The 27,794-nt window shown below is 36.9% G+C and overlaps 1 protein-coding gene across 1 annotated transcript in view; it reads left to right on the top strand.

Annotated features, from left to right (window-relative positions):
• The first annotated feature begins 5,932 nt into the window (after positions 1 to 5,932).
• Positions 5,933 to 27,794, top strand: part of LOC105386613 (neuroligin-1) — a 72,792-nt gene continuing 50,930 nt past the window's right edge. Inside the window, exon 1 of the mRNA XM_038120975.2 lies at positions 5,933 to 6,382. The gene's annotated coding sequence lies outside the window, so the exon portion shown is untranslated. The remainder of the gene's footprint in view (positions 6,383 to 27,794) is intronic.

Genomic DNA, 27,794 nt, shown 5'->3' with positions numbered 1-27,794 from the left:
TAGCTTCTTGTTTAGTTTACTACTTATAAAAACTTAGCTGGATCAAAAATAATCGAACCGATGCACAAAAAAAAGACTAACGCCCTATTATGTACATTACATAAGCAAGTATAAATGTAATAATTCTTAATACCAATACATTTACAATAACAATGGTAGTTTTTCATTTAATATTTCATACGAATACTCCGTTATTGCTTTTTACCTCTATATTTTATAAGGAAATTTCGTAAGAGCCCATAAATAAAATGAATTATGTAAGTAAATAAATAATAGAACTAAAGTAGACATAACACTGAGCTATTAGTGTTTTGGAATACCATTGACTGTAGGGCATGGTTGAGTATAAATTATGCAATAGCTAATCATAATAAACTATCCTCAACGAGTATTCAGCCTGCAAAGACCTCGGTAATCACGTTATTTAATCTGATATTTAGATTAGCGATTTATTGACCGAGCTACGGGGAGTAATCGAAGGGCGTACATCAGGCAGATTTATCGATATCCGAGTATTCAGGAGCCATTATATTAATACGCAATAAAACTGAGGACGGAGCGACGAGTGCGAGCCTCCTTCATTAATATTCATGCTTGAATTATTCCTTTCATTGTCTTCGCAAAATGAATTGGGATCTGAGAAATAAACGCGTCTTAACTAAAATGCTGGTATTTGCGTATAAATACGGAAGGATTATGAGCTGTGTCGGCAGTTGCGTCCACTCGCGTACAGGCGGGTCCAAAGGTCAATCATGTAATTGTGGTGGATCGCAGTTTTAAGTCGGATCAGGAAATATGTATAGTTCAATACTTATGTTGTCTTATAAGTAGACAAATAAAAAAAATAAAAAAATGTTATAATCATGTTAAATATTTACGTAGAATAACGATATTTTTATTATATTCAAATACGAAAGTGATATTTGCTTGCCAATGAATTTTGGTCAATTATCGTATCTGTGACAAACACTACAGCTAGATGAGAATGTGTAAGCCTGGATGACCCATTCAGATTTGCGTCCGTCGCTGACTGCACAGTGTGCACCGAACTTGTAATATTTTTTATGACTAAATACCTCACTTGGTAGGATCCTTTCTTTGCAATGGCATACATATATTATCTAGGCATTTCTTGACTGAAAAAGTCTAACGGTTAACCTTTTAAAGCTAAAGTAAGCTGCAAAAAGTTGTAGTGTTCTTAAACGATGTGACCATTACTGAAATATCAAATAAAGCAAAAATAATAACAACAAAAAATACTAATGTTTGTTTACTCAGTCCACGGCGGATGGATCGACGCGGCGGCGGCGGCGGCGGAGGCGGGATGCCGCGAGCGCCGACTGCGGCCCACTTCCAACTAGTTTGCATTTTTCCACATATTGCTTACAAACAAACACACATTACGCCATCACAAATATCTTCGCTACGCCGACATGCTTATTATTACGAGCACGAGTTTGTTGAAAGTTGGATGTATTGTGCGCATTCTCTGACGGAGCCGTGTTCGCGCCAGGTGCAAGCGCTTTGTTGTTGTTCAATTTATATCTGAAAAATAAATACAAATAAAACCTGCAACGGATGTCAAATATAAATCAAACACCGCTCTAACACTCAAACTTGAAAATATAGTTTTGCTTTTATCAAAAATTATGAAATGGTTTTTGGTAGTTGTTTCCCAGAATATCTACGAGTAGAAATACCTGCCACTCACAAAGGATATAACATAATATTAGTTGTTTTCAGAAATTATGTTAAGCTGAATTTGTTTTATATATAACTTATAATTAACTTTATATGAATGCAATATTCCTAACAAATTTGTATGTAGGTACTTTACCATACTCGTAAAAACCGTTTAAGAATGTATCCCGTGACTATTTGCATGTTCTATACCTGCCTCTACACTACACGTGTCTTGGTTTATTTTTAGAGCGAGTAATATGCAATCTCGCAGTGTGGGCTGTCGGCATGCCGGGAAGAGGCGCTACTACAACTTAAAGCGACTTAAACGATTCAAAATTAGAATTTTTAGAACAAAATGATTGAGATTTAATCCTTTTCTTCGTGAAAACTGTGGAGCGAATGGAATTAATTAGTCTCTTGGTGGATAAAAAAACTAAGTTGCGTATTTTTCTTGAATACTTAATTAGCTACAGTCTGGTTCTGATTAAGGAACGTGGCTTAGCAATGTAGCTGTTCCCTATGGATCGTGGGGGTATTGGCGGACATTGCATCGTCTGTGTTGTTTTTATTTAATATTCTATATTACAGGATTATTTTTATAGACTTAACTACTATGTATTGTATCTTCACTTGTTATAATAAATATATACAATATACCACATAGATCGAGTGTATTTAAAAAAATTGTCCTGATAATATCGTCTGCTTTAGAATTGATGGGAGTAGCAAAAGTGTTTTGGCTTTTAAATAATAAAAACAGTAAGTATAAGAAAAAAGTTTAGAAATTAGTAATATATATTTTCACTACTACTTATTACCACTAAATACATCTTAAACAAGTAGTCAGTTATTGATGCAAAACCGCACATTAAAATTAGTCTTTTAGATAAAAAATACACTTATTTTTCTTGGAACGTCCTCGTGTAGCACACATGGTAGGGTCGCCGCAGACGCAGTGTTTGTCGCACAAACAGCCTGCAGTCGAGGAGGCGCAAATACCCCTTGAGGAGCTCTCACCTGCGACGCGGCAGCCCTAGCCTCCCCCCCGCGCCCCGGCGAGCCACCCCCGCCCCCGCCCGCCCCAGCCAATGCAAATATTACTGTCATTACACGACCGAAGGTTTTAAACGAGCAATCTTGTATCAAAAGCCAGTGTTTCTTTGGATTTTGTTTGCTTTTTTAAATAGTTTTTCTTTCATGCCTGTTTGAGCACGCTGATTTCACTACGGGTAAACAAAACATGAATGAAAGTGTTATAGGAGCTTGAGCTGTCATAAAAAAATGTACCACTATTTTTCCATGACGAAGAAGGTTTTTTAAAATTGTTTGTGCTGCAAAATTTGGGCTATAAAACTTCAGTAGCGCATGGCAGGACCACTATATGAACATATATTATTTAAAAGCTACTAACTGGATGAACTTTTTACCTGCATAAAAAAATCACGAACCATCATATACAGCTATTACTCGCTTCAAAAGTCAATCTGCCTGAACAATTTAACCATACAGTCTGGTTTATTCACATATAAGAGAGAGACAAGATACAATCTTACCTTGTTAGGATAATAGAGGTTGTGGTTTTCTAATAATATCGGTATTGCCTGTATGCCCTTTGAATATAGCAGATGGCTGCTTCGACTAATTCGTCCTTTAATGTCCAGTAACCCGTGAGAAACTTTCATTATAATAGGTCTTTGTTCTATTTCACATCTACAATTGAAGACAAATTGGTTTGGCGAAGTAATTCATTTAAAATAATTATGTCTGAAATACTTTAACGTAAAACAAAGATAACAGCGGTTAGTAACACTAACGTATTTATTTATACTTTCAATGTATCTACGTTTTTATTACACATTGTTAATATATCAATAATTAATCGTTTAATAATTAAGTACTTATTCATTTTATAGAGGTAAGTACCTAGGTATACAAAACGCTCGTTCCATTGTATAAGCGTTGTATGGCTGCACCCACTTTTCACCGGTTTAACATAGTGTAGCAGCGAAGTATTTAGTTTAAAATGTGTTTATTAGCATCAGCGCGCGGCTGGTGACTGCTACAAATCGCTGCAGCCGCCGCCGCCGCCGCCGCCGCGCTGCAACATTTCATTTAAAACTTTTCCACACAGTTTTAGTTTCGTATAACATTTCATTATGCTCGAAAAATCGTGCCGTTTTATAAATACTATCACAGATGTTTTCATAGTATGTAGTGTACTTTGTTCAGCATTAAAAAGTATGAATGGAATTTAGTTACGGTGAATCCATAAATAAAACCACATGGTATGTTTTAATAAGTGATTTCAACTTTTTAGTGACATTAAGAAGCTTGTTAACTGAAAATGCTAAACTGATTGACTAATAATGGGTTTTCATACATAGCAATATGTATTCTGAAAAGGTTTGCATGTCGTTGTGCCCCGGCAAAAACAATTTAAATTGTCGTTCTTGAGATTGTATTGGTTAAAAAAAGCGCAAAATAATTTTAAGGGTCGTGAACAAACGAAATAAGAAAGCAGTAAAGGAAAACCAATAAAAGTTGTTTTATTGCGCGCCGAGCGTAGCACCTGCCACATAATGAGCGCCTACTTATTTCAACCTCTTGTTTTAGTGAACTCTAAAAATACTTTCGTTAAATGTTATTGTTTTCTAATAATTACTCGATGTCGATTTTTATGATATATTATATCGACGGTAAAAAATATTTATTATACTTTTTGCGTAATTTAATGTGTAGAGTTCAATCCGCATTATTTAATAAATATTCGTGTGTATTTTTTTTTAATTATAAGAATTACATAGGAAATACTACACAACTTTCAATATTTTTGTTTCACGAGCTGCTATTCTATATTATGTTGCCATTTTTGGTCAAGTTACTTCTTCTTCTTATCGTGTCGACGACAAACGAACAAAGTCGCTTAATAATACGTCAAGTTACTCACATCGCAGCATATCAGAAATATTGATAGTCTGGTGCAAAAGTTTATGAAACTGTGAATATATTTATAGAGTAATTAACTTTTACATTCAAAAGACGTAGAAAGCTGAAAATACTGCCATATCATAAATTTGTTCGTTTTAAAAAATACGTAGAGTGTACTTTATGAAATTTGAATTTTTAAAGTGGTCACCGATATTCGAGCATTATCGGTTTCTTGTAGGATGATATCGAATTGTGAACAATATATAATGTGTCTAAAAGATCCTGGATGTGAGTGGCCCTTCAGTAGACATCCTTGGAGCCAAACACGAGGGTATAAACACAGACTACATATTATGTTGTTGCAAAAAAACACCATAAAATAACTTAAAGTAGATACAAGTATAGATAAAAGGTATTACAGAAATATGTCGTAAATTTTTAATTGTGAAAATATAATTAATTTTTAATAATGTGCTGATGAGTATCAATTAACACTCGCTTGCTCTTTAGATAATTGTCTTCCGACGCCTCTTTTAATATCCCTAGTATATTAAGTTTTAATTGCTGAGAGTCAAAAATATACTCCATCTTTTTAAGATTACAAATGATTTATGTATTAAATATCTATCTATAAAAATATCCTCGTAAATATATGTAAGAGGCCTCTTTCTCACTGTATTTTGTCTAAATAACTTATTTTAGTTCACAGTATATAGGTAAGAAAAGAAATAGCATTTAGGTCATTAACTGGAATTCTATTTATATGTGTTGTTTCGTTACCGGGCGGAGATAAATTGTTATCGAGTCAGTGATTGAAAGTGCAATAAATTACAAAGGCTTTTCTACCAAGCATCCTTGTACACAGAATTAGCACAATCCTAGACGACCAAATACTTTTATAACTTTGTTATTTAGGTTGAACTTCTAAAACAACAATATGTCAACAAAACCGCGCCTGTAATTTTCTTTTGTAACATTGTTTTTCAAGTAACATTTGGCGACAGAAAAAGAATGGAAAACTTCTCAGATTTTATCATTAAGTGAACTTTTCAGGGCGGCTGTGTACACTTTGTCAAAGTTCGGCGTTGCGCTCTACAGAAAGGTGAGTGGGGGCGAATTAAAAAAAAATCATGGCACGCGAGAAGAATCTGCGTGTGTTGTGAGAAGCGTCGTGGTGGTGTGCAGCGGAGTGGGCGTCGGGCGGCCGGGCCGGCGGGGGCGGGGGTATCGATCCCGCGGCGGCGCGGAGCGGGGCGCGCGCGGGCGCCTGCGCCGGGCCTGTCGCCGTCGGCGGCCGCGCGCCGAGCGCAGTCCGCAGCCGGCCGCGCGACACGGCACGCGCCCGCCGCCAGCCCACCCCGCGACGCAGCTCCGGCGTGCTCAACCTCTACATACCTCCCGATGGAATTGTTCTAAACTTGTCACAGTACTGGGAAACTTTACCCAACTTTATAAAACACTCTGTAAACGTTTTCGTACATTTACTGTCCGTGACCTTGAAATTTGTACAGTTCGCGGATGATAAGAAAATAATAACATAACTGATAGTGTAAATTTTGAAACTTTAAAACTATGAGTAACTGAAAGGTTGTAATAAATGTAATGCTGTGTAGTGATTGCAAATAAAATAAAGTGTTTTAAATGTGTTAGTGTTATGGTAACTGAAAGAGCAGAAAAGAAATAAGCTCAAAGTTTGCGGGTCGCTAATCGGAGGAGGAGGCTGCGAGATCTTCGCTTCGGCTCATCGGAGTGATCGAATTTATGACAAACGGTAAGGAGCAGTGATAAGGGGGCGGGATATCGGCTCGGGGGCGCCGCTTTAATACAGCTGTGTCCCTGGCCACTGGAGCCCTCACCCTGCTAATCACATGGCTCAGACATCATAACATAATATATGTACAGCTCATTGTATTATTAATTATACTATGTTTACTCTTACTATCATATTATAATACAAATGAATACCAACAATAAATAAAATGAATGTCCTCATTGCGTTGATAAGTATAAAAAAAGCAATTATCTCACTTTATAATTACGCATTGTTATGCTCGAGCATGCTCTTCTCGCGCCACAAATTTAATAATGAGTCTCATAAAGGCGGTTGCTGAATATTTCATTAATTAAAGTTGCAAATAAACAGTCGTTGCAGGATATCGCTCATTGATGGAGCGTGAGCTGGCCACTGCCGAGTCGCTTCATTGTACCATTGAGTCAGATTTCATTAAAAGATAAATTAATGTCGACAAAATATATTCGATACAAATGCGTCACCAGGCATTACTGGAGATGATGACAGATGAAGATATACCTACATTAAATTTGTATTTGTGTAGCTTTATATTTTAGATAATAATGTATCAGCTGTCCGATACTCATCCGAGGTTCTGCCTAGCTTTGGGTCGGTTGGGCATGTGTGAGATGTCCCCACATATTATTATTATTTATGTTTTTCTCAGATTAATCCGTGATTCGTAAGAACGGATCCCTGTATCTCTTTTGCAGATTTTCCATACTAGTTATAATGATATCCGGTACATCTGGTACATTCACGAGCCATTAAAAAGTTCCACCTGCAAAATGCAGACACCAAATGGCCCCAATTTCAAAAAAAATAAAATCTCAAAATAGATTCATTTAAAATTTGCACACAACATTTACGTTTTTAGTTGTCAATATTCATATAATCTGCTAATGTACTTCAGTATTGTAGACGGCGTTACTAAGCTAGCTTTTTTCCGTTTAGGAGTAATTTGATGCTGTGTCACTGAAACTTTTTCATTGCTCGATAGTTCCATTTTTTCAATGTTTACTTGATTAAGAGCCTGTTTCACTGTGTCTAAAACATAATCACAGAGAGTGACAGTATGGTCTCTTATCCCACAGGTAACCGTTATCCAGACATTGTGAAACAGGCCCTTAAGCTACTTAATTAAATTTGTAACCTCGATTTTTTATTATATTGAGTGCACGTTACTGATAAATAAGAAATATTTATGTTAAAAAAGTAGACACTAAACAAAGAATACCGAAAAAATATTCATTGGTATAAGTATGAAAGGCACGAATACATGCAAAAGAGAAATATAATTCAGGATTACCGAAGCTTTATGGCACTTGTTTATATTCCAAGCGCGTTCACATAGCGGCAAATAATTCATATCATTCATATACATAAAAGAGCACTTCATTCAAAACACTCGTAGTCATTTCGTAGCACTATTGTAGTTAGTAGCACACGCGTAGCACTCTCGTAGCGCGTAGCACTCGCGTAGCGCGTAGCACTCTCGTAGCGATTACTACACGCGTAGTTCTAGGGCGACAGCTATGTAGTTGATGCAATCAGTTTTATTACATTAGTAATAAAGTGCATTAATTCAGGAGATAACGTTTTATCATCTTGATTAAAGTGCACTGAGATTTAATTGCGCAAACAAACAGTAAAAATCCTGACCACAAAAGATATTACCCTGACTTTGACTATTATTCTCGGTGGTCGCATCTCCTGGCACATGTGTCGTATATCTCGGGAGGTAATCCTAAAGCATTCGGCGCGACCCACGTTGCGACACTCTGCCTGATATTTCACAAGACGTACGACGCCCACATAAATTTTTACGCAGGTTTGAACCCAAAACGTTTTTGAACCCGTTCGCGGGTATTACAAAGGCGAGTGAATTATTGCGAGTGTGAGTTGCTATGGAATATTTTGAATGAGGATGTATATGGAATGATCAATAGAATATCCTCAGTAGGATTTTCCTCGTAGGCATGACACACATGTGTGTTATATAGCAAAGACAGAAAGTATGTATAATATGATGGATGTCCTAGGATCTTAAACCTAAACCTATAAGGGGAGGGGGAGTTTCCATTAGTATGTTTTTAATTTTGTAATACATAATATGTACCTATTTACAGTATTTAAAAGTAACAAATAATTTAAAGGTTAACTCTAAATTTCGTTTCCGCTCCAACCTGAAGAGGTAATTAATTTGTTAATTACAATCAACTCCACAAAGTTGGCGAGCAAAATGCTTTTACCGAGGTTTTGATCTAAAACTTTGAAATATGGCCTTAGACAGTTGGAACTTCGGTTTGTTTAGAAAATTGATCTCAAGTCGGTGAGTTGGGACAGTAAATCAATATTCATGTCTCGTAGTTAAGTAGAGAAATACTAACATTTATTCATACCAGGGTATGCTATTTTGATTATGTATAATGTAGACTTGCAAATAGGTACGTTTATCTTTCCACCATTTTCTCATTACAATTGTCATCATTTTCCAGCAACTATAAAATACTCTTATCTCGTTTCTCCGCCTTCATAAAGCTATCACGGAAATAATTTCCCTAAAAGTTTCCACTGCAATCTTGAACCTATCTCGATTCACGGGCGATTCTCCTGACGTTAAATCTTCCCTCACGAGGTTTCCCTGCGTTATTTTATTCAGGCGTCGGAGCGAGTTTTAAGAAGGTGTTAAAGAGTGAATTGGCAAAGGGCCCCGATGAATGGAATATAGGAGCGGTTCGGCGCACCGATCGGCGGCTGGCCTTTTGCATTCAGCATTTTGTTACAATGCTCAGCACCTTTGCTCCAACATAGAAACCGAAGGAGCAATATTTAAAGATTTGACTGGAAAGGGTACAGTAACCTTGACTTAAGTTTTTGGAAACCAATACAAGACCATCTGTATGTGAGTCAATCCACCGTTCCCGATAAGAAAATTTTGAGTACTTATACTCATACTCATTTTATTTGGGTCCCTGTAGCCCAAAGATAAAGTTATTCTGACAAAAGAAGTTTCAATCATAGAGACTGTTAGTTAGAGGGATCCAGTGGGATGTAGGTTCGACAGGATCAGATGACAGTTGGCGTGTGGGTAGAGGTAACATATCGTTAGGTGACGGTCCGACCTGTGTCACTCCCGCGAGAGATATATTATAGGATCTCGCTCTACTCACTCCACGTAAATAATTACTGTCACGTCTGAAACACGTATAGGAAAACCCTACCTGCCTTTGTAGTATGCGGAATCTCACTTGTTGGACATTAGTGGGGGTTGTCACTTTTTATTTCGTTATATGGTATGAAAAGTATTTAAATAACGTAACTAAGTGCCCAGGCGTACTACTCTCATTACTTAGGTACCATAAGTATAAAGTTCCTATAGTTCATGTTACATATGATCATTGCCGTATAACAACTTCAGAGACGGCACATACAGACGTGACGCAGTAAGCATGCCATTACTTCCAGAGAAACATTTCTAAACTTTAAACACATTTCATTTGTCAAGCGCTTTGTTCATAAATAAGGATTTTGCATGGAACGTAGCGGAGTCCTGTGTGTATTTAATAAACAAAATAAAATATTTTGCTTGCAAAAAGTTTGGTTTACTCTTGAGCCCGTCGGTGATATAATGTAATGTAGCAATTCATTCGGGTCACGCGTGCCGCCGCTGTTTACCCACATTCCCTTTGGCGAGTGCAAATAATGGGGTAACTTCTAGTGGCGGCAGCACGGGGCCCGCGGCGGTGCGCCCGGCCAGCGGGCATCCAGCATCACTGCTGCCGTGCTGGCACTACCTGTAATGGTATAAGGTCGTGGTGTCCTGCGCGGCTATAAAACGGAAAAGGTAGCGCTACCAGCACGCAGCCTCCACAGCAAAGAGCCTTATACACAATGTATGTAGTATAAAGGTAGAAATATAAAAGTTTTTCTTTACCCTGTCAACTGAACGTGACGAAAATTCTTAAATGTTACTCGTGAACATAAAAACAAGAATTTTAACGAGACGTGGATTCTGTGAAATCATTTCTTAAAGGAAATGTGTTTAAATCTTGAAAAGACCCACGAAGACAGTTCTTAGAGCTCACTTCACCATTTTAATTACTGCGACTAAACACCGAAAGACGTTTCAGTCTCAGTAAACATAAAATGTAATGATATAATCAAAATTAATTAAGAAATAGAGAGGTGGGATAAGGGTTATCTCGGGTGAAACGGCGCCAGTATATATTTCAGGGAATATTTAGCAAAGTATCTCGTAGGATATTTTGAGAATAATAAATACAACAATCAACGGCTAAAGTTTCGTTTACGGCAACCGCTGAAAAGGACGAGCGCACTAATTGCTTTGAATAATTTATATTCCCCGGTTTATGCTCATATGAAACTAATTTTGACCTGGCTCGAGCGCGGCCATCCCGCTGTGATTAAAATTTATGTTTCAAATGCGTACACAGATATGTTCTAAATAGTTTTACGGTTCGCATAAACGACTCTGATTTATGGATACAATTATAATTAATAATGTACTTTAATTTTTCTTATTAAGAAATGTATTTAAGTACAGATGTTCTCATGTAACTTAAAATGTGGTGTAGGAAATACATAATGTATTGCCTCACGGCGGGAGTACTAGTTGCGGCTGCCTCCCGCCGCCGCCGCAGCGTTGATTTCCAAGCGCTTTTTACTCTTCATTCCGTTTCTCATTAAGAAGTAGAAAATTGCAAGAAACTTCGTGAAATAGCTTTGAACCGGAGCAAATGGTCTGTTTTTACTGGTTCCTTAGACCGGGATAGTGACCATTAACCTTGAAGTGGTGATCTGCGTCGGGATTCGCACCTGCGTAAGCAGATTGTGCAAACAATCAAAGTTAAACTACATGAGTACACAACATTAAGATGGGTGTTGTTGTAAACTATCTAATTACACCCAAGATGGCAGCGCCTGCGGGCGGCGGCTGAATTATGAACGACGACTGCTGCCGCGTCCGTTAATTGATACTCGATCCGGCTCCGGGGACGTCCGCGCCCCCCAGTGGATGAATCATTCAGTACCTGCAACACAACGCCGACTTCTACAGTTTTTCTGCCCGCTGACACGAGATTTATGTGCTTGTACGACTGCAGTTTCCGTTTTTCTCGTGAACCTAATGCAGTATTTATTCACTACCTCTTACAGCACACAGAAACTTTTATATGTATACTTACTCAAGACAAAGTTTTTAGTGGAATGCGTGCTCACAATTTCATTTTGATATATGAATAACGCATGAGGTTTCTGTGTAAATCGCTATCCTTCTATACCGGTTAAATTTATTCGGGACTAGTAGATGGAATAATATTATGATTGTAGTGCGCGGGCGGTCAGCATAATGCACGTTATGAGACGAGCGGACGGCGGCCACTCCACAACCCTTTGAATGTGATCCTCTGAAAGTAGCACTTAAACGGCACCAGGAAACCTAATCAACGCAAATGGGATGCGAGTAGTGTCATTGTGTCGCGAAACGTAGAAACGATGCTCCCGTCGGCGCTCTCGTGTGTCGACATAAATATCACTCAAGTGCAATTTAATTAGACGTCGGCACTGAGGGTACTCGGCGAATTTGGCCTAAACTCTCGTTAAGTAACAGCGTGTAATGCTCAACTTTGATTTGTTATGAGCGTCATTTGAGCGTTTAGAGGGACGAAGTTTTCGGAACAGGGAAAGAGTTATGCTTCTGAGCCTTTAAGAGGGATTTCGAACATCTTATAAAATATGTATATCTAAGGTAGATTCACAGGACGTTCATTGAGATTGACGCAATTTGACATTTCATTTGAATAAACCTTTCTAGCAGAGCCATTTCGTTAAATTCCGTGAATGTTTAAATTAATAAAAATTTGCAATGACAGTCAGTAAGTAAGCGGAATGATGTATGATACGGTAGCAGTGGTACAATAAATAATTTGTGGTGTACAGAGCTCGGGGCGCGTGCGTCATACGTGACTGGTGGGGAACAATTCCGCTGGCGTCCCGTTATTAGCCGACAATTTTATTATTCACGCGTGGTCTGTACGAGCACGTCCCACCAACAATGCCTGTTTATGAGCCCATAAAGTAAATTTCGTTCTGCGCTAGTGCGTGTCCGAATCCACGGCTCATTTTATATGGATCAAATAAATCTGGTCTGTTGAATGAACGGCCGAACGTTTGTTGGAGTAGTCATTTACACATCCCCAACACTCTACAAACTGAAACATACACATAATTAGCATTTTAAATGCACGAACTAGCAATAAAATTACTGCATATTCATTTTAAATTGTCTCTGTTGAAACATTTAATTGTAATAATTATTATAAAGTAAATAAAGTACCTACATTGTATAATGACGCTGAAATCGGAAGACATCCGGCTCGGCGTCCTCGCGGGTGTAATGTGTGCGGGATTAGGGCGCGGCCACACCTGCCGCCCGCTGCGACACTAACCAGCTGTCAGGCCTGTCAGCTCTATATCTCAATCAAAGCTAGAGCCAGCTGAGTATTACATCAATAGGCACTTAACCTGATCGGGACAAGTCGCTTATACGAAACATTTTACGCTGATTACACGTGTCGTGTAGGCATACACACTTATGTATTGTGCATATTTAAACAGTATTTTTGTCAGTTTCTTATCTACCTGGTATATTGTTGAGTTTTTAATAACACTTGGTAATCTTGGACTGCTATCTGCGGTAAACTGCTGTACACACAGCTTGAAGCCACCGCCAATACCGCATACACGTCTTAATAATGCTGTAACATTTACTTTCAGACGATATTGCTTCATGTATACGCCCTTGTATCTGTCACAGAGGTGAAATTCGCGAGGCTTTTGCCGGTAAAATTTAAAGCGACTGCGTAGTCGTTTACGCTCACACATCGCGCGATAAGCAGCCGTATCGTCTGCTCAGCTTGTTACTGCACAATCAGTTTCACGTGGAGTCTGCAAATCGTTTTTGGATTATACCTGTGACCTTCGCGTTCAATGGGACCTCTATCTCTATCACATTTTGTAGAAGATTGTAACATCGTCTGTCTATTTATCCTAAACCATAATTATAGGTGTGTAAAATCTAATGAATAAAATTAAAGTTCAAGTAAAGTAAGTAAATTTACATGAAAAAATAATTTTGTATGTACCTCATTGGTACTCGTACGTTCCAAACGAGTCAAATCGTTCTTATTTCTGAAAATCGACTTGACGAATCCATCATGAATATAATAGTGCTATCGTGGTATCGTTTTCAGCCGTACCTATGCTTCAGTGGGAGATATGAGTATAAGATATACATTTTATCATAATTAACCAGCAGTCAGTAGAGAATTGACCTTTTCATACATTTATGTTAATGCTCTATGAGGTATTTAGTCAATTTACTTACACAACTTCTGAGTGTGATTTTCAATCTTTTAGTGTGAAAATCAAGTACCAATTACACAAATAGGAGAAACTCGAGGCGGCGGCGGCGGAGGTGACTCGCGGAGTCTCGCGACCGCGTTTCCCGCCAAATGATATTGTCGTCACGTAACAATGCGCGAGACGCGGCCGCCATTTTCCTGCATTTTTCACCTCGAAACGTGTCTATCTGGATTTTGAATAAATAATGCCATGCTCAGAAGCATTTCTGTTCCACTTGATCGAAAGTGGCTCGGTAAATATACTCAGAAAAAATAACTGGGACGCTGTTTAATGGTCGCGTACTGATAATTTTATATAACCCGACTATGTATAAATACATCCTTGTTATAAGGCCTGTGTACAAACTTATTCAAAGCTTTCAAGTTGCCTAAAGTTCTTGTGTATTTGATAAATTATTCAGGACAATAAACTTCCTCACGAGGAAGAATAGCAGTTAAACCTCTTTGTTTCGTATTACGTTTTGGTAAATAAACAACCGACATGAATATGTAAAGTGGCGCAATCAGTACAAAGCTACACAAAGTTCGGGAAAGTTTGGTCTGTGGCGGGAACAGTACCTGCTGCCCGCGTCCCGGGAGGCCGCGAGCCACTCCATCACTCAGGTACGGAAAATGAGGAAGACTAAAATAAGAATTATGGGATTTTCTTTTATATACTTATATAATATAGGTACATATTATTATGATGTACTCAATACAAAGCCAACAAAAAAACCATTCAATATAAATTGGTAACTACCAACTAATAATTAAGTAATTACTACTATTACCACAGATTTAAGTTTCCCTATAGTAGGTAACTTATAGGTTATTTCACATATAGTCAAAACATATTTTATATTTTTATTCCATTGGGAACCCATCAGCAATCCATTTATATTAATTTGTGTTATCTTTAAATTATTTAAATACAGTACTATCCGGATAGTTGTTAATCCATTTAAATTAATACGAGTAAAGCTACCGCGGTGCCACGAAACCGCCCTGGAAAATGGAAGTGGTTTATCGGTGCCCATATTTTATTACGTAGCGAGAACTAAATTGTGGGGAGCCGATTATCCTATTATTGTGATTCGCCAATTGAGTACAGGATGTAAGACAAGCTTATGATGATACGGTTCGTTGGCTAAATGCAAACCAATACCAACATATTTGCCGAATCTTTTGTACCTATAGGAATCGACCTTTCTTAAAGTGAAATCCATCTTTTAAACAAAGCGAGGCTCCACTGTCGTGCATAAACTTATATCCATAAAAAATATACAGGGTGTCCCAAAAGTCAACGTCATCCCTTAAAGGGCTGATAGGTCAGCTCATGAGAGGCCAGAATATCACAATATGACCTTAGTAAAAACTCGATAATTTTCGAGATATTGACACTTTTATAAATTTGCTGAAAATCGACGCCTTGGATCAGTTTTTTGCGTGCCGCTGGTACAAAAATCCATATTGTTAGAATTTGTTTGGTGTTGCATCACCCTGTATAGCCCTGCTATTGATCGCAGTCAAAAAAAATATCGAGTAATGCTGTATGTTTAAAAAAAACATGGTTTTCAAAGTCATAAAAGGTAATCGTATTTTTTGTAAACAACTTTGACTCTACATACTGTAAAAAAATATACCACGCAAACCTGGCACCTTATTTGAAAAGATTGGGTTTGGATTGATTAGGTGTCGATTTTCAGCAAATTTATAAAAGTGTCAATATCTCGAAAATTATCGAGTTTTACTAAGGTCATATTGTGATATTCTGGTCTCTCATGAGCTGACCTATCAGCCCTTTAAGGGATGACGTTGACTTTTGGGACACCCTGTATATTTTTTATGGATATAAGTTTATGCACGACAGTGGAGCCTCGCTTTGTTTAAAAGATGGATTTCACTTTAAGAAAGGTCGATTCCTATAGGTACAAAAGATTCGGCAAATATGTTGGTATTGGTTTGCATTTAGCCAACGAACCGTATCACCATAAGCTTGTCTTACATCGTGTGCTCAATTGGCGAATCACAATAATAGGATAATCGGCTCCCCACAAATTAGTTCTCGCTACGTAACAAAATATGGGCACCGATAAACCACTTCCATTCAGGGCGGTTTCGTGGCACCGCGGTAGCTTTACTCGTATTAATTTAAATGGATTAACAACTATCCGGATAATACTGTATTTAAATAATTTAAAGACAACACAAATGACAGAGACAGAGAGACACACTCATGAGCTGACCTATCAGCCCTTTAAGGGATGACGTTGACTTTTGGGACATCCTGTATAAAGTGTATTGTATATTTTTTATAAAACTATTATTCCTAGTTGATCTTATACCTTTCACAGACTGTACGAAGATATAAATTGCGATGAAAGATAATAATACTCGTAGTCAATAAGTCCCCCGGGCGTGTGACCCGTCGTGTGTTGAAGCGCCGGCCGGCGGCGACGGCGGCCCAGGCCTCAGCATCTGCTGCCAGATCTGAGCCTAGATTAAGACCTGAGTTATTGATGTGATGTGACTCGCCGAGACCCGCCAACTATGAGATGGCTTCAACGCTAAATGAGGAGCTTAGTGCTGTAAATTTAGCGATCAAAGTGTGTAGTAAAAAAATATAACTATTATGTGTGTGTAGTTTATACAAAGTGAGTTTGTACTCAAAAAAAAATTGAAAAAGTTCTCGGGATCCCGCCAGCAGACTTATTTTTAATAGTGACTTTTATTTTTCATCGTTTCGAAGAACTACTTACAATTGACAACATTTCAAATAAAATGCTCACCGATTTTATTTTATTTTCGACGAGATATCACAAATTTAGATGACCCGTATTTTTTTATTTCTTAATATTTCTATGTTTTAATATATTTTTTTGATTTCAAAGTTCAAAATATTTTTAGTATGAGTGACGTCACGTCGAGGCTTGGGATAAAAATATTTTCGTTGCCTGCCTAACCTAAAAAAAAAAAGTTGGATGACATTAACTTGACATGAACAAGGACCAATCAGCTTCAACTTCAACTTTATTTTGTGGCAAGGACCAATCACGTACTTCCGTCATTGACAAGGACATATAAAAGTGACTGACATTTGAGTGATGTTTGTCATTGTCATTGTCAAAGTGACATAACATGTTTTTTTGTTGTTTATGTTTTAGAAGTAAAAGCCCGTTTAATTATTATGCCACATCGTGGTGTCACGAATGATAATTTAGATTTTTATGTTTTTCTCTGAAATAAATCAAAAGAAAAATCGGAAACATTTTTTTTTGTGAATATTAGAGCCATATCTCTAAATGGTTTTCGAATTTCAACTGTATAAAATTTTGAAATGTTGTCAATTATATTTTGCTAGCATTAACATAGAGTTATTATATACCATTCAATCAGTTTCCACGTAGTACAGTTTACTAAGTAGAATTATTAATGTCTGGTGAAACATGAGAGGGTATATTAACTGTTTAATCAGCTTAATCGTAATACTTGGAGTTGAATATTTGACAGGCAAATTGAACGTCGCAGTGGTGACAGATGTACGTAGATCAAGGAGGACCCTAGAGTATGCTGACGTCACGTCGTGTCGTAGCGAGTGACGTCACACTGTGCAGCTACTAGCTACTGAGCGTCTAGTACGGGCTTGCAATATATGTCAACGTTGATAGAAATCGTAAGCACGCCAAACTATTAGTTTCCAAGTTAATTGGTAGTATGAGTTACATTTTTTTATTATAGTTCATGCGATATCGTTTATGCTACAACTCGATTGTGTGAACTTCACTCTAGATACTTTACCTCTTTCTAGCGCTTGTAAAAAGAAAGGGCAAACACACATGTCATTTTGGCGTCTTGATTTTCGTATATTATATGCAAGGACTTTGTATATACAAAGTCCTTGATTATATGTCAATGACTCTAACCAAAATATATCAATCAATGTCAATGACTCTAACAAAAACAAACTGAAATTTGGTTTACAAGCTTTTATTTATAAATATTATAAAATTAAGAATGATCCTCACAAGTGCATCGCAATTCGAAGTACCTAATTGTAGATTTTATGGAAAGGTAAGTACCTACCAACCTATATACTTATTATGTTTACGATAACTTAAGGTAAAATTGTAGGAATAAATAATATTTTACTAGACCTAATCTATTCGTACTATTTACAGGAATGGGGACCTAAACAAGCCTGCCGATGGACCCCACGGCAGGTTAACTGCCATAAATAAATGTCCGTACATGGTGTAGAATCTCCTACGACCTATTCTGCACAAGTGGGGAGCCCAAGACGCTCTGGGGCATCTGGCATCTTGGGCTTCGTCCAACGACGAAGCCCAAGATGCCCTGTCGTCGGAAGAAGCCCAATACTTGTTGCCCCACTGAGACCAAGGCAGAGTCCTAGGACAACCCGTCGACGCGTGATTCGTCCGAGGCAGTCAACGCCGCGACGCTATCGTCCTCTCGTGGGGATTTAGGCCATTTATGTAATGGATAACTATATAAGTAATAAATGATTATTTTTAAACATTTATTTTTCATTTCTAAGGGTGCTTACGTAAAGAATCGGGTTCCCTGTATCTACCCGTACCGGTAACTTGATTAGGTATCGCTCACTGAGAAATTTAAAACCGTGAAATGCTCTAGCGCACTCGCTGAAAGATAAACAGCAGGTTACCGGTACGGGTAGATACAGGTAACCAGTATCTCTATGTAAGCACCCTAATGGTGATATACATTGGTTCAGTGCCTGGACGCAGTAAGGCAGATTTCACGACACAGTCGCATTGGACTTGGTTGAAAATAGCGTCCAAGCAGGATCAGTACCAACATAGTACTCTACTGGGTCCAGTCACTGAACCAATATAAACTATCTCTAATAACAAGCACTATTCCTGCCATCATTACTCCGCATTCTTAAGTTTGTGTTAGTTCCTAGTGGTTAATAGGGTTTCCTCTGCCTCTGCAGCCATTCGCCACGCAAAATATGATCGCTGATAGTCACAAATTAAATTCTAACTAGATCCTAACCAACAACAAAAACGCTTCTCACCTACAAATTTTCAGTGAGAGCAACAACTATGAAAGTTTTCGAATTCGTTGAAGCTGACTACCTAAGATCTGTCAAACATGTAACTCGTACTACCAAAAAGCTATAATTTACACGTAAACTTATTTCGTTTTTTAAAACTACGATTTGAAATAACTCATACTACCAATTTTAGTTTATGATAGTTTCCGCTAGAGGCGCTGCTTGTAAATGTATGGAAGAAAACTGAAACTATAAACGTTGTGTCAACTATCAACAACCTATACTAGACGTACTGACAACCACTTGCAGTTTGACAACGTACAGCAGCTCCTTATTTAACTCATGATGAACAATATTAATCACAATTTATTCATAATATCACGAATTTCAATGGGAAATATTAGGCACGTATATAACTCACATGTGTATATGAGCCTATTTTCACGCCTATCTATTCAATACTATTGTGTAACAAAAGAACTCGCTCCAATATGCGTTGCTAAGTCGGAACCGAGGGTATTCAGGTGGAAGAACTAGAGAACGGTGTAATACAGTTATGATCAAAGCTACGAGATGTTTCACGTCTATTCGATGGGCCCCTAATTGGCGAGGACGAGGTCGATCGCTCAAATCGCGTAACTCGAACTCAATGCTGTTGCTACGAGTATGTAGGAAATGAGAATTTTCTGAGTGTTATGAGTGTTACAGTAACAACAGTGTTTAACTATTTGCCGGGCTTAGTGATGATTTTTATTGTTAGACAGTCGGATAAACATAAACGACCCTGCTGACAATAGCGCATTTCATTGCAGATATTTAAAGCATTCCAGAATCTTCCTACAGTTTTTTTTTGTATTCGGAATTCTGAATCATCTAAACAAAAATATCCCGATAGCGCTCAAAGTTCATCATTCAGTGATCGAAAGGGGCGCTAGATGGAACCTTGTTACCGCGTGGCGGCGACGGTGGCGCCACGGCAGAGCGCAGCAGCTGATTGCAATTACTGGCGTCGCCGGGGATCGAGGCGACATCGACAGTCCAAATTTATAAAGATGGATCGAAAAGGACGCTCGGCTGTATTTTACGAGTAACCGACGTTTATCCATTTCCGATGAAACTGGTTTATTTGCGGAAGTTACGGGCTATGCTTTGTTCGACTCCTGCTGAAACTCCTTGTCTATGTACACAGAGCTGTAAATCGGATTCGCTTTTTTGTTTTTGCGAATCCCGTTTCGAGCAGGACTTTTTGTTTTATAAGTTAGTGATATGAAGCAGTGTATATGTAACGTAGCGGCAAGGTCTAGATAAACGTAAAATGCTTTATAAAAAAAAGTTAATAAATAACTGTACAAATCACTATTTATTTGAACAGAAACATTGTGATTAATATTTATTCGATTTCTATACGATGCAACTGAAACCATTTTTACAAAGTTTTCTTGAAATGCTATATTTTTCCCGGTATTTCCAAGTTAATAAGTCATTCTATAAGGTTATTATATTATTATACTTCAAAGGTACTTATTAGCAGAGGGAAGGAGTCGGCCATCACCAGAGCCTTAAAAAAGTGGGCGTAATGGCGGCCGTGATAAAAAATAATGGACGTTCATTGGAAAAAGCTTAAATCGTTATACATCTATCGGAAATAACGATTCTCGCGGCTGAAAATAAATACTTTATGTTGTGATTGCTTGACCACTAGCGATTCATCAAACGTTACAGTCGATTAAACTTTAATGATATATTTACTGGAATGTTTTCGTTAAGTACTATGTAATTAAAAGTTAATTTAGAATCGGAATTCAATGTTTTGTTTACAGTTGATGACATGTAAAACCATTTGCACCCAAGTAGATGGGATTATACCTCTACACGTATTTTACAGTAAATATTAATGAAATAAAACACATATTTAATACATAATAACACATGATTACCTATACTTTGGTAATTTGTCATGGCCGAAATAAACTCATGCTGACTATAATTAATTTTACGAAACACTACATATATGTGGTGGATAATAATTATGTTTGATTATGAATTTAGAAGCCATGTTTTGAAGAAAATTAAATTTTCACGATATTTTAAACAAATCGCATGAAATATAAATTTGATGAATGCGATAACCGTTAAACCGTTAACCGTTTTGGCGCCAGCAAACTTGCTCGATGGCACAAAAGAAAAATAATAATAAACCCGGATACTAAGTTTGATACCATTAAATATTCTACAACATCATCGTGCTTAAAAATAACACATCTCGCTCTATATGGGAATTATTTATGTTATTACTAATTTCAGCAAAACTTACTTCACGCACTTCAATTTTTAAAAGCGAAATATTTTTGTCAGAGAAATATAACTTTATGATCAGTAAAATTCATATACAAATTAATAATTATATTCGTGGGCTGTGCGCCCTATGCGATTTAAAAAAAGAAAAAATGTCGTAGTGTGCTACTGTACTACTACAGTACTACTGTTGCAAAATGAAAGCCCTGATTTGGTTTATAGCTACAGACTGTAAAGTCTACCTGTCCTTATTATATATCGTTATCCTTTGCTGAAAATAATTGACGTGATCAGACCACATATAAAATAAATCGACTTAAATGGCGAATAAGTAATATATTTTGGAAACGATTAGGGCAGGTAAATAAAATTCATACATAAAAAAACAAACTTTTCAGCCTCAAATATTGCATCGCGTGGTGGCAAATAACGTCACATATTTTTCGTCATGAAATATTGAATTTTATTTGCTACTGGCAATTTTAACGAATTTTGCGAATAGTGCGGCGTGTCCATACTGGAAATATTTGTTCCGAGCTGGAGTCGATCAGCAGGTAGTGTCGCATTATGTATGTATGAAGTCTAAATGTGGCAACACTCGAGTAAATTATCACCCGGCGCGCCGTGCCCGGGTGTTCCCGAGCCCGGGAACGTCCCCGGGTGACTGCGGGACGTGAATAGAATGTCTCGGTGGCTTTATCTCAACCAACAAGAATTCGTAATAACGTAAAAGACATTTCCATGTCAATGATAGGTAGGTACCCATGTAGACGTTATGTATTAGAAGGTATACCTAGCTACTACTTCTACTATCTATTAAAAAGGTTTTGTATTCTTACTTTTGTATGGATTTACAATATTATATATTTATTTTACAATTTGTTATATACCTCCTGGCACAGCCTAGGCAGACAGCGACTATCGCTATCTAATATCGCTAATTTGACTGGACAGTCATGGTGACAAACCCTCTTTATACCTCTTGTGCTTGTCACTGATACGATAAGAAGAAATAACATAGCCATCCAGTTAAAAAAGTGACAGATTACTAGTACAAGCCTGGCAAGATAGAGTAGAAATTAATAGTGGCGGCACTTTTCTTAATACATGGCCATAGTACCTACACCCAAGTAGCTTTCCCATTGGCGTGAGTAGGACCCAGTTAGGAGATTTTTTCAGCAGTTTAATCTTTACGAAAACAATGAAACACACATTCATCATGTTCAAAACTATTTCTATACACAAATTAATGTAGCCATGAAGTATTTAAGTTTAGATTTTAAACTACTACCAGAGAGAAGTGACTTCAAAAGATGGCCTCATTCAAAACATCTTTTAGATTCATTTGAAAAGCCCGGCAAAGCCGCCTCTCCTCTTAGGAGAATTTAATAACTTTTCCCGTCTTACAATGTGACTCGTTTAAATGTAATGCAATAACGTCTCATTATATTCAAGCACACTTAGTTCTTACACTAAAAACTATTGTTTGTAAAAATACTTCAAGCACATTGAATTAAGAAATAATTGAATAGTTTGTTTCGTGAATGATAAATATTAAGATCATCGGTTATATCTTTTGTTGGCTATGTTGTTCGTGAGCTTCGCTTCTCCTTAAAGGTTTTTTTCTGTTTTATTCCGTAATGTATTTATATATATATATATATATATATATATATATATATATATATATATATATATATATAAATACATTATAAATTATTGGCAGGTAAATGAGAAAATATTATTTTATAATTTACAAAACAGCTTATTTTATAATTACGCCAACCTCGTCATAATCCGACATTCCAATTTAGTATTTAATTAGCCGTCGTATCGCGGAGCAGAGGGTTTGTGAGATTGGCAGGAGACAACAACCATACCCACCTACATAGATGTAGGTGGGTATGGTTGTTGTACTGACTGATTTATTTAAAAAAATGCTGGTTGTGTTTAAAATAATGTTAGAAGATCTGTATTTGATTTTATGTTTAAACACATTTTTTACTTAACTTGATTGAATAAACATTTTTTGAATTAGACTTTATTTATTACGAGGTAATGAATAATTTATAATTGATCTGGCCGAGCCTAATTTATATGTCTGCATGTTCTCATTGTTCTGGCTTATTCCTCATTCGTTTGGCAGGCTCATTAATTCACTTACCGTATCTCACAAACTACTCGTCAAAACATGAGGCAAATCACATTATATAGGTAATCTTCGATTCCCCTAAGCACGAGTTTACAGCAAAAGGGCTAGAGTTCAATTTTGAAAAATGCCAGATAAATGAGGCAAAAACACTCGTTTTCAAATATTCACCCATCTCGACTGCGGCTGCCAACCAACTCAATAAACTCGTTAGTACTTACTTAAACACGGCAGTATAGTGACCAACTCACTTTGCCTCTCCATTATAGCACGGGGCAGTATCAAAGTGAAACTTTTCAGAATCCATCAAGTTGGTGGACGCATACTTGCAATAACCGCTAGTTAGCCACACTCGCTTATACAAATAGGTTTACTTAAAACTTGATTACTGAGCTTTGTTTTTGAGTGACGTTGAACCAGCTAGTTAAATTGCTTTTCCTTTTCCGTGTACATTTGTCATTGTGATTAAGCGACGTCAGCGGCAATACACCGGTACTGAAACGTTTTATTCAGGAAGCTGGAATCATTAGTGACATGTGCCGACGTGTAGGCGGCCCCGTGGCTTGCACCGCACGCATCTGACCCCGTGTTTCCATTACAACTTTAATTGCAGTTAAACTTGCTGCCCTAGCTGCCTAGCGCGACGCGAGAGCCGTGAAACCGTTCCGTTGAGCTACAGCGCGCACGTTTGTGACTCAAACTATTCACAAAGCGTACTTGCTTTTCAAAAATAATTCGAGAATCTCTTGAAATCAAATGTCAATAGATAAAGGTTTGAAATGTGTTCGAATAATACTTGGACAATAGTGGCAGAGCGGTCTTTTATTATTCACTGCAGAGTCAATATCTCCAACGAATACGATGCCATTTTGTGAAGCACTGCATCCTTCACCTCGCGACTCGCAGCCAGTCCGCGCTGCAGCTACTGTGTTCACGAGAAACAAAGCCAACGTGAGTTATGCTCGCGTAGTATTGAGTTACGCTTACTAAATGGTTGATCTTTAACACAAAGGAGACAGCTAATTGAATAATCTCAATAGGAACCTTTTTGTGCGTAAGGACTTTACAAATTTCATGGAAGTTTTCTTTGAATCCTTCGCTAATTAATTTCGCTGGAATGAACAAAGTTTGTGCGCCAGATCTTTTTTATCTGCCGTCTATCTAGGTATATCTGTTTATCGAATAAATAATATCTTGCTACTTTTAAATGTGAAATATCTCTTTCTCATACGAATGATTAGCTAGCCGTTCGTCCCACGCACATTTAACTCAGATCGCCAGTCCAGTGATTGATCGGTTTAAATACGGAGTTGGGTAAAAAAAAACAATTCTAATTTGGAATATGCACAAGTTGGCTAACATCGCCTTTGGTATTATTATGCATTTTGATATTCTTACTCTTAGCTTGCTGTGATGCCATAACCAGATCTCAAGTTTAGTACTTACTGTAGACGCATTAAAGAAGCCAATCTCGAATGTGATTGCAATACATTTTTCATATTAAATATCTACACAACAAAAGTGAATTATATCATAGTTTTAATAAAGTGTAAGTACTCACATATATAATTATAATGGTTTACGGCAATAGTATTTGTATAGGCTGCTGCAAAATGTGATAGCTTTTATACACGGCCGTCCGCTGCGTATTTACTCTGCTCTCGGCCTCGTTTCATGTGTTTTGTTTGGAGTTTTATGTAATATTTCTGTCGTATGATTTATATAATCTATTCCGTTTATTACCTACGTGGTGGACTGAAACGTAAAAAAGCGGTAATAATTTAGAAGGATCGAGTTAGATTGTGAGGTACTCGAGAGATTTGTATTTTAACGCTCGTATTCCCATGATGGGTGAGTTTTCAATTTCGTTCCTTTTTCGTAACAAATAGATTATACTTTTCAGATAAAGGTGAAAAATCGGTTTTGGTTGCATTACTTTTATGTCGTGTGTGTTTTATACTATACACATATACATAGTCCTGGTCAATGACAGTGCTGCATTCCACACTTACAAGTTCTGCTTCACAGTTTGAAAACTTTTAGTAAGTATTAAGTATAATTTCTTTTTAATTTCTCATCGCAACATATAGTCCATGTTTATAATGACCTACTATGTTTTTATTACAACGTGTGGTAAACAAGCTAGGCTCGCGGGATATAGCTAGTAGGGTGTCAATTCGAGTCATTATTTCAACGTAGTAAGTATTTCTGTGTGTGTTTCCTATTTCGCTCTCACAAAAGTTCATGTATGTAAGTTGTAAGCGAACGTGTCTCGCGAAACTCGTGGAATGCTCTAGAAAAGTCAACGTATTTTAAAATTGGCACTTTGTTCCACTGGCATGCTGCAGTTAATACGTTTTCTTGTGGTGAGATGTTTTCAACACTCTTGTTGATATTTTATAACATTTTAGCTCTGCGACAGCAGGAGTAAAGTGCAATAATAAATCATATATAATGCTAGTACTTAAGTATATAATCTAAAAACTGCATAATGTTGAATCTTCTAAATGCTAAAGCGTTGATGTAAGTTTCCTAAGAACAGATTTGTGTGGTTTCCGACTCTTACATACGCCTGTTCGTGTTACACATTGTGTAGCGATACTTTATATTATAAATCTTCTTAAACAGTCACGGGTAATGAAAAAATACCACCTGCCATTTACTGTTGCTGCTTTTTCATTGCCAAACAGTACAAAATAATTGTTTTTTTAGTTCTGTTGGTCAAGAAGTTGCTTTCAATACTGCGATCTTCATCTTGCTTGGAAGTCGTGGTTTAACAAAACACTAGATAGATTACCAACATAGACGAGGCTCATATTTATCAGAGGAATGGTTTTTTCTCGAACAATACCGATCTTGAATCCTAAAAAGATCGTAAAACTTTTCGATTAGCTTTGTTTATAAGACTTCTTTTACAAATTATATCAAAAATCTACCTTGCGAAATATTTTTTTTCTGGAACATCTTAGAGAGTACTTTTGGACAATTTATAATATGTATTTTAAACAGCATTTTATATTATTATAAAAGTCTTTGAACAACTTTTTTCTGGGAACTTGTGTAAAACATGGCGTTTACTCATAATGTAGCATAAAAAGGTTCCTTCGTTACCAAGACAAATGGCAGAAAGTTATTTAGCAAGCTCCGTTTCTGCTGAAGAAATTTTCATTTTCTGTTTCATTAGTAAAAATTTAATCCTATTACGAGGAAAGAGGAGAAACGATATCTCGCAAGAATCTTGTGAAGAGTGCGAAGAAATATGCTTCTTTTTGCATAATCATAAATTACCAGGGGAAATTAATTCCCAACTTGGAACTCCCCTAATTTTGCTTCAGTACGGTCCAAATAGTTTTCAATGTAAACGAGATAAATGGTTGAAATTATTTTTACAATTTAACTTTCTGCACAAAAATGAGAAATAACCAAAGCAAACTTACTTGGACATTGAAAATTATTGGATTCTTTTATAATATTATGCATAACTGTATCACTGGACGCTTTCAATAGGTACATTTATTGTATTTATTGTTGGTCACACATTAAGTGCTTCCCATGCGGGGTACCATAAGTACATAGCTGCATGAAGTATTCATAAATGTAAGCCCAATGAATACAGATAGGCATTAAAAATTGTAATCGGGCGCCGAATGTCCAATGTTTGTTTGGTTTATATCTTGAACCCAATGAATAATGTACACACTTGATGGCAATAAATATTGGATTTGATTTGAATATCGGAAAGTCCTGGACATCCCACTCATCTAACAGTTGCCCATAGATAGATGTGATTGTATTAGTACTTAGTAGGTACAATTAATTACCAGGACCGATTAAGGTAAAATATATCTTTATATTTATGGGATATTTTTCAATGGACAGATAAGTTACCTACATTACTTAATTTAAAATTTACTCTTATATTGCAAATCTTTTTACGTTCAGTACATTTTTACTCACATTCTGCGATAAAAACTTATATCACGTCCTTTAGAATTACGAAAAGACGCAACGACATCCCTAATGTTCAATATCTTTTGCCTATAATTTTATCCAATTGTAGTTTAATAGCAATTCCGCTCACTTTAGCAGAAACTTTCCTCTTAACGTTCAGAATAAATCAATTTCTTTACAAACTACGCAGGAAAACATGTTACAGTTAATAAATGTTCATAAGAGTTAATCAACCGATTAGAACTGTCAAATTCATAATACGTTTAGTTTGGAGTTTGACAGTTGTATCAACTTATGTCTATGGTTAACAGGCGGTTTGCGCATAAATGTGCAGCCAACGTTTATGTGTTTACTTATGCGTTTTTTCTCTGTTTACAGGTAAATATAATCTATCTCCCGAACGTGAAATACAAACTGAAATACTAATAAGGTAATTAGTACAATAATGTAAGATACAAACAATGTGTGTTTTTAATTGTTTTTGTTATTTATGTCATTGTAAGGATACAGAGTGTCTCATACCGTTTTGGCATC

The sequence above is a fragment of the Plutella xylostella genome, chromosome 4, assembly GCF_932276165.1.
Source record: "Plutella xylostella chromosome 4, ilPluXylo3.1, whole genome shotgun sequence".
NCBI classification, from domain to species: Eukaryota; Metazoa; Arthropoda; class Insecta; order Lepidoptera; family Plutellidae; genus Plutella; species Plutella xylostella.
Note: the sequence above shows the minus strand (reverse complement) of the source record. Positions and strands in the feature narration are given on the sequence as shown.